The 9,730-nt window shown below is 40.2% G+C and overlaps 1 pseudogene; it reads right to left on the reverse strand.

Moving 5' to 3' along the window:
• Window positions 1-312: 312 nt before the first annotated feature.
• LOC149137542 (uncharacterized) lies at window positions 313-731 on the reverse strand (annotated as a pseudogene).
• Between the last annotated feature and the right edge of the window lie 8,999 nt (window positions 732-9,730).

The raw sequence follows: 9,730 nt of genomic DNA on the forward strand, positions 1-9,730 counted from the left end.
AAGGTCTCTGTCACTTGTTTAGTTAATTCAAACGTCTAAACGGGAAATATTATTTCTTGCTTTTGTTTTGTTTGTTTGGTTGTTTGTTTACTTGTTTTATTTATTTTGATCTTTCTGTTCCAGTTAAAAAAAGCAAATTTTTAGTTTTTAAAACCAAAAGAAAGACAATCTCAATAAAATGTCAACAATATATCAACAATATTCTTTCTTTAATTTTGAAAATTGAATTGGATTCTGCCTCCTTAGATTTTCAATCTTTGTCAATTTCAGTTTTCTAAAATTTGGTTTAAAATAACTAAAAATTTTCTATTGTCATAACTTTTTCTCTTCATTTTCTACTCTTATTGGTCGTTCGTAAAATGTTCATCATTGCTTTGTTTTTTTTATTTCAATATCAGTCAACCAGCCAGCTTTCATCGGTATTTTCATGAGTAGTTCAGCAATAAAAAATTGTCTGTCTTTAGGATAACAGACAGGAATTACATCTTTGCACCCAGGGCACCAACAACATTATTCTGAGTGTCACAAAGATCAATGCTTTTCACTACAAATGGTTGACCAAGATATATTTCAATCGGAGAATAGTTGCGTAGAAGAGACTCTGATTCAATGAAATATTCCGCCTGTCTGAATTTATTTTTTAACTTCGTGGTAAAATATCCAACACCTCCAAGAGAAATGAACCTTCCAACAATAGTAATGTTTCGTAGAACATGGAATGGGATAGGCATCGGTCGTTTTATCTTTTTTTGGTATTCACGTCTTACCTAGTAACTAAAGGAGACGTTTGGATTTTTTGTCGTTTGGATTTTTGACCATGAAATAGGATTTTATGTCTATTCCAAACCTTTGTGTCAAATATTTTGGAATTATTTTTAAATGCTCATTTTAACTCGTATGTCGGCCAAATTTCTTTCTTAAGTAAATATTTTTGTTACCACTATGCAAATGAAAAAATATCTCTACTGTCTTTAGCAAGGGAGGAGGAAATATTTTTGCAGATGCTATTTTATGTGGGCTCGCTTGTGTAGGCAAGAAAGCAACAACACGAGGAACAGAATCAATAATTGCAGCAAGAACACCAATAACAGTAACTACAAGACAGCAACAACTCAAAAGTCGAAGTTTATTTTGGTACATTTCGGAATCATCAGGAGAAATAGTACTTGGTTCACCAAGACTTAAAACAAGGTCATGGCTTTTCCACACTTTACACCCTACCATGACCCAGTTACAGAAGGCCTGTATAAATGCACGTATTCGCGGATCAGTGGGCGAGACGAGCTATTGGCTAAATGAATTAAGGTCACTACATCTAAGATGTATTCGCACGAAGTTTACGCCTTTTTCGATAGACCAGGATCGTGCTGTGCAGCAGTGTCGTTTCAAAACTGCATGTACTTAAAAGTAACTAGGATATACCAAACTTCGGATGGAGAACTGTAGTACAATATTTTAGCTTCAGTAGAGCCGGTTGAAATTTCAGAGTTATAGCTGTTTATACTTTTACAAATGTTGGTTGATTAGTCTTCTTCAACATTTGGAGTGATTTGGAAACTCACTTTTTTCTTGTCAATGGAAGAATTGAATACAATTTTCGGTGTACACAAGTATTGCGTGAGGTGCAAAATTTTTGTACACCTGCTCAGGCACTTTGAGTTGTCTAACATGTATTGCTTAAATTTACAACATACCACAATGTAGACAAGGTCACAGCACAACATCACATACACATCATACTTAGGTTTTCCATTAAATCAACCAACTCGATTAGTGAAAGTCTTCCATATTTTCGAGTAATCGGATACCCGACCGCGAATTTTTGATACGCACAGTAAAATAAAACAAGACAGTAAAAAATGTTCTGAATAGAGAAAAAATGGATGCACATTTCCCGATGCAAAAAGATTTCAGAGAGTGGGTTAGCAGATTAGTTAACCTTATATAATTGTTCCAATTATGAATATCCAAATTTTAATTCATACTGAAAATGAATGTAGTTCAGATTTCGACTGCGTTCACTGTTATAAATATGTTATGTTTTTCTGCTCATTTACGGGCTTTCAAACAGATTAATATATACTTATATTACCATAGTCTTGATATCAAAGCGCTGTCATATTACCCAATGGTTATAGGTGCCTACATATATATCAATGTATTTTGCCTTTTCAAGCACTACGTATTCACAAATTAATCTCAGCGTGTTATTTTATTTTGTAGATTTTTCTGGGTTGGGATAGGCCCTATGTTGTTAAACATCATACCTTCCATTACCTTTTAGTCCAGAAATTTTTGACCAGTGTTGCTATAACTCTGCTAGTAGTATATTTAGTTTTACTGATTCTCTTACAATATTAATTCAGACCCTACATATTTCAGTCGACTACTTATTATGATGATAAAAAATAGAACTCTCTATTTTCTAGATAACTAAATTTGAAGCACATACAAGCTATAAGGGAGTGTAAGCTGATGGGTGAGATTGGCATTCAGAATGTTTGGTTGTTGAAAGCTGAATGGCACACACTAGATTAACAGCGAGAATGGGAGACAGAATGTGTGAGAAAAAATTAGAGGAAACAAAAAAGTATTAATACAAATATTACAGATAGTAAAATATATTTGATATACTTAGTACAGCTGTGAGGGTAGGGGAACAAAATTAGATAGGTTTGAGAGATATTCAGAACAGTGTGGTGAGTAAATATTTGTAAAAATGAAAGAGAAAGGACGGTTCATTACGGAGTCAATCAGTGAAAATATACACAATTGTAATCACTCACACGAAAGTATCAACTATACAGAAATAAGAAAACATAACGAGGCAAAAGAACGCAGAGTGGAAAACAGCACATGACGTCTAGGTGAGCGACTTCTCAGTAAATGCATCGATATATAAATATATTAATACCTTCACATAAAAATACATATGAATTTGTATATACACATCACGGTTCAATTTATTCATGAACTGGCATCCATGCAAAGTATGTGAAACAGAAGAATATGTACATAGAAATATAAAGAGAAAATAGGATTAAATACTTCTCACAATTCTGCTGACTATGAAAATTATTCAGTCAAGGCTGACTTCTCATCCAAACACGAAGAAGTGTAGTACTTGTTTATAGTCGCCAAACATCAATATTTGACTTCTATCCTTGACGAAATATTCCATAAGATCCATGAAATATGAAGAAGCCGGGAACAATAACAATTTACGTATGCGTAACGAACCAGGATCCCATGTCCACACGTGTACAGTTTTCAAATTCACTACAACATTGTGACTAAGTGGATTCCACAATCAATGGTTTCGTTCTGTGCTTTGCTACATTCTTCTTTGCATCTATACTTAGATGCATATTTTCATAAGTTCACACTTTAATATCTTTACTCATTATTCTGTAGAAAAAGGCGGTCGATACCTTCGGAATATCATTTTTAGTTAAATCCCTTGATTAGTGGATTGTCAAAATATATGACAATAAAAGGCAGCAACAGGATTGTAAAGACAGAAGTGAGCAATGTAAATTCACTGTTTATATATAGCTGTGTTTTTTTATACAAGTTCTGCAGAAAGTTTTGAAATATCAAAACAGGAACGCAACTAGATCTCTAAGTGTGCACTCAAATTTCCCAAATTACAATTGAAATAGAATAAAATATAATAATAAGTAATTTACGTTAGCTTTTCATGCCTGGTGCAATGCGCGAAGCTGATAACTCGATAAATCTAGTAAAAAATCAAGTTTAGAGAAATACGTTTTTGGTATATTACTCTTAAAACGAACTTATATATACTCTAATATCGAACAGTGAGAATGGATGCTCAACACTACATTGGTGGACAAATAATCTTTATTTCCCTATGTATATATGTATATTTGTATGTATGTGTGTATGTATGTGTGTATGCATGTATGTATGTATGTATGTATGTATGTATGTATGTAAAATTATGAATAAAAAAACATCTCCAATAATGTAAAATTTAACGGTCGCACATACATAGTGTTTTGTGAATACGCCAAATTTGATGTGGGTTAGCACACAGAGGAATTCCCCAATAGGTTGCTTAGTGTTAAAGAACATCTTGATGTCTACGGACCTGGTGAGACCACTCGCCTCGGAATCAGTTTGAATGGTAGATACTGATATTATGCCATTATCGTGGCTTATCAATACCATACACTCGGATCATCTCCAATCAAAGCGAATCGCAAGTTTGTGATAATATGTAAATAGAAGGAAGTATATTTACTAATGTCTCGCATGATCTGTGGCATTCAGGTGTTCTTTAGTACTTGGCATCATGTAGGGCGTTTTCTCTGGACGCTATCCCACAGCAAACGTGGCGTATACACAGAACATATTTACTATGTATGCGCGACCGATAATATATAAAAATATTTATTATCGATCACGCATGCATTGTAAATGTGTTTTGTCTAAATGCCAAGTTCGCTGTACATACGTATATATGTATATGTATATGTATATGTATATATATATATATATATATATATATATATGTGTGTGTGTGTGTGTGTGTGTGTGTGTGTGTGTGTGTGTGTGTGTGTGTATGTGTGTGTGTGTGTGTGTGTGTGTGTGTGTGTATATATATATATTCAGCCACGTGGTAGGAATGCAAGAATGGCAATTTTCACATCTCTGTAGATTAAAAACAATGAACAATGTTAATGAATTTTGGAATTTTATTGAGTTCGCATCATAGGTGCCTACCCTATTTGACAAATGTCAGCGAAACAAATATCCAATCTGTTGATATACTCAACAAATCCAGTAACTACAAAGAACTGAAATTACTAATTTGAAAACCACAAGTGTTTAACACTTTATTTAATAAGAGCAATCTGTCAACGGGGATCTCAGAGCACACAGCATCAATGTACTATTAATATCGTACGTTGAAACCTACATAGCAGATGTGAAAGCTGGCTAACTTTAATCATATTTTTCGTAGATTGAAAAACGAAATGATGAACAGCTTCAATCGATTTTAGAACGCACATAGGCATATATATATATATATATATATATATATACATATATATATATATATATATATATATATATATATATATATATATATATATATGTATGTATATATATGTATGTATATATATATATGTATATATATATGTATGTATGTATATATATGTATATATATATATATATATGTATGTATGTATGTGTGTATGTATGTATGTATGTATAACGTACACATATTTATCGATATAGGCCTGAATATATATGTGTATGTGTACGTTGTGTGTGCATGCATGTGCGTATTTGTGTGTACTTTTGTATTTGTATTTATATATATATATATATATATATATATATATATATATATATAAATGTATCAACATTAATTGAAGAATCACATGACAGTGTTAATCAGAATATCATATATATTTTATGAAGGAAATTTTGACAGCAGTAGTAAGATGTATATCCTACTCCGTGCACGTACGTGTGTCCGGGAGTCAAGTGTTTATAAGAATATATGATACGTAATCAGCAAATAGCAATCAACAAATACAATCACCTTGAACTTCTACGAAAAATAGCTTACGTTGTGTATGCTAGGCGCTTACTGATATTATTTCTGTAACTGCTCCCTTCAGTAAGCGAATTTTTGAAATCTGAATTTTTGTTTTGGTTTACATGGATATTTTAAGAAATATTTGTAACAATAAATCGATGAATATCGTATGAAAAACAAATCTAAATTAACCGAACGTGTCACTGTTAGCAAGAGGAAGTAAACAGGTATATAGTGGTATCTATTAACGGCACACAAAGAAAATTAGATGACTTAAAAATAATAAAAATTTATCACTCAAAACGTTAAGTTACACATGAACACACAAACATACATACAGTGTATGTATACACAAGCGAAAACACACATGCACAAACAAACACACACATATATATGAAATATCTATGAGAGATAGAAAGAGAAATACCGATAGATAGATAGATAGATAGATAGATAGATAGATAGATAGATAGATAGGTTTCTTTATTAGCCACACAGGGCTTAACACAGAGGGGACAAAATACAAATGTAGAGTTTTTCTTTTCGAGGGGGTCGAAAACAAAGCAGAAAAAAAACAAAAGTGGGGACAACGATGAAAAAAAAAAAAAAACGCAAAACGTTTGGGGTATTTACAAAAAATACGAAATAATACAAAAAATTCCCAATAAATGGGGAGGTTATCCGTGGAAAGAAAAACCTACGAAAAGACCACGGTAACCTCGGTCTTTAGCGTCACAGTTTGTTAAATAAAATTTCTTTTATTTAAGCAAGAAACGTAAGTAAATCTCTGTTTACAAAATTTTAAAACGTTTTATAGAATCAGGGTCAAGGTGGCTTCGTCATTTATACGTGCCATTCTTGCTACATGTATCCATCTTTTTTCGAAACATTTGCTAGACAACACTTGCCTCTCTACTCTCACCTTCCTTTTCAAGTGATACTTGAAAAAGTTGATGAGAGATTGACCAGAGAGGAAAGTATTTGTCTCTAATCCTTTCAGACGCGTCCACCAGATGCATTCTTTGGCCATAGCCACAAGTACGATAAATACAGCTCTTCCTTCCCGTTTAAAGGAAGGAGGCGTGACGATATTGACGATAGACTCGGTTGATAAACCGACTCGTCCCACACGCGACAGCAGTCGTTCGACATAAGCCCACAGCTCCGAAATGGTTGGACACTGCACGAGTGCGTGCAGAACGGTTTCATCGCTCTGACCGCATCTTGGGCAGGTCGGCCCCACATTTCGCGAGCCGTGTCTATAGAGCTTATCCCGAACGGGTAGCGCCTCTCGGTAACACTGCCAGGCCAGGGATCTCTGGAAGTTGTCCATAGGTCCCGGCCCGAAAGTCGTCCTGAACAGGCGGGTCAGGTATTCCTCGTCGACGCCCAGGTTCGCCCCGAGATCGTCGTCGTACCTGCCCTCCACTAATCCCCTATAGAATGACTTCGTTGTGATGCAGCCGCTCAAGGTCGACCCGGGACGGCAAAGTCGTTGCAGAGCAACGCGACACTCACGGTGCCATTCGCCATTCCTCGGCCTCTTTTTTATCCACGACTGCAGCTCGGTCATGGAGACGAGCTGCGGGAAAGCGCGTCGCACAAACGGCGACCACACCTGCTCACCGTCGTCTACGTAGAGCCGGAGATGTCGCAGTCTCAGCGCATGTCTGCGCATCATCAACCACGGCATGCCCAGCCCTCCTTTCAGCGGGTGTTGGCAACAAACGGATCGCCTCACCATCGGAACGCTTCCTTTCCACAAAAAGCGGAAGAGGATGCGCTCCATTTCGGTGATGGCGCGATCGGGACAAGGCACGAGGGTCAGGCGGTATTCGATGACGGACGCGATGTACGCGTTCGCCACCTCCGCCCGACCTTTTAGGGACAGCTTCCTCTCGGACCATTGCCGGCACAGAGTGGCCACCCTACTCGTTATCTCGTCCCAGTTCTTCTCCGTTTGCAGGTCCGGACCGAACCAGACTCCGAGCAACTTGACCGGACCGTCCGTCCAGCATCCCACTACTGAGGCGCTGCCGGACGGTATGGGCTTGCTTCTCCAGGTGCCGAGCAGCAAACCCACCGACTTATCCCGGTTGATTTTCGCTCCCGTCACCGCTTCGTAGTCTTTCAGCGTCTCGCCGACAAGCTCGATGTGCTCGTGGCTAGACGCTATGACGGTGACGTCGTCCGCGTATGCCGACACGCTCGTCCCGCACCCCAGTTCTCGCGGGATGCCCCTCAGCGTCGCCAGCTTCCGCAGTAGTGGCTCGAGAGTCAATACGTACAGGAGCGGCGACAGGGGGCATCCCTGACGAACCGAACGTGCAATGTCGAAGGGTCCCGATAGACGTTCGTTGACGCGAACAACCGAACGGATGCCTGTATACAAGGCAGCCATCCAGCCGCGGAAAACGGGACCGAAGCCGGCCGCTTCGAGGACGGCCTCCAAGTATCGATGGTCTACCCTATCGAAAGCTTTGGATTGATCCAAATTGATCAGGGCCCCACCCATGCCAGGTTCCTTAACTACCCTCTCTATGATGTAGCGCATCAGATGGAGGTTGTCATGGATGCTCCGGCCCGGCACGGCGCACGTCTGCTCCGTGCCGACCAGTTTCTCGATGACAAGCGCCAACCGCTTGGCTAACACCTTGGCCAAAATTTTCATGTCTGCATTGAGCAGAGTGATGGGCCTAAAGTTATCTATGGCGTCCCCCTTGTTTGGATCTTTCTTCAGCAGCGTTACCGCTCCTCGGCTCACAAAACCGGGAATGCTCCCGTTCTGCTGCCAGTTGCAGTACACAGCCGCCAAGACTTCTCCAAACAAGTCTGGCATACAGTTGTAAAGCTCGTAGGGCAGACCATCCAAACCCGGAGATTTGTCCGTCGAGCAACCCGCCATCGCGTCCCTCACCTCCTCCGCCGTGATGACCCCTTCGCAGCACTCCGCCTCTCTTGCCGAGAGTCGTGGCAAGCTGTGCAGGTAGGCACTAAAGTCCACCCTGCCTTCTCGCTCGCCACTCCTCCCGAACAGTCGGGCAAAATGCCGCTGAAACGCCTCGCACATCTTGCTCGGCTCGAGCAATTCGCGCCCCTGTTCGTCTACCAGAGACCGGATGGTGGCTCTGTTACCCCGCTGCGCCTCCGCCACCCGGGCCTCTCGTGCGGCTCCAACACCTTCATTCCTCAGAGCACGCATCCTTGCCCTGACAGCACACCCTTCGTGTTTAGCATTGAAGTGTCGGTCGAGGGCCAACCTCGCCGCTAAAACGTCAGATGCGATGCCACTTCGCAATGCCTCTTCTATCTTTATCACTAGCTCCCCCTCTACTCTGTTCCTCTCTACAGCTAGTGCCCTGCTATACCTTATTGCTTCCGCCCTTACTGCTCTCTTGAGGGCAAACCACCATTTGTTGTTGACGATGGCTCCCGTCAAAACCCTCTTTACTAACGTGCTAATCCGGTCTCTGAAAACCTGTCTCGACGGGAAAGACGCGTTTAGTTTCCAGTAACCGGGACCCTGCCTATGTGCCTTATCTAAGTCTAGCGTACACGTCACAAGTTTGTGATCCGTGTAGCTGACTATGTGGAACTGTGGACATCCTAAACTATCTCTATCTCTTGTCCTACACACTATCCTATCTAGATACGATCTCGACGACCCAATGCGGTTGCTCCAAGTCCACGTTGGCACATTTGGGTGGTCGAGTCGGTACCTGTCAGACAACTGGAAGCGTCTGAGCAGGTCTATGAGGCCTTTGCATCCCCTTCTAGTTTTGTCACTCCCCACGTAGTCTAGATGCGTGTCCAAGGTAGCATTCCAACCCCCCACTAAAAGTAAGGGACGAGACGTTCCCAGGAATACTTCTAGACGTCGAAAGAAGTCTGACCGACCTGTTAAAGGAGGCACATAAACTGCCAGCAACCGAAAAGCGCCTCCATCGCTGCCGTCCACATCTAGGACAACCAGTCTACCCTCCGGGTCCGTAAATATCGTCTTTACCTGGAGATCCAGACTCTTGCGAAAAAGAACCGCCGTGCCACTACCGCCCATCTTCGGCAGACAGGGAGAAAAATAAATGTTAAACTGTCCGCCAAACATGGACTTTAGGGCCCGCGGTTCATGGAGTCTGGTCTCACTAATGGCTATGA

Source organism: Octopus bimaculoides, chromosome 1 (genome assembly GCF_046866305.1).
Source record: "Octopus bimaculoides isolate indiv1 chromosome 1, ASM4686630v1, whole genome shotgun sequence".
Taxonomy (NCBI): Eukaryota; Metazoa; Mollusca; class Cephalopoda; order Octopoda; family Octopodidae; genus Octopus; species Octopus bimaculoides.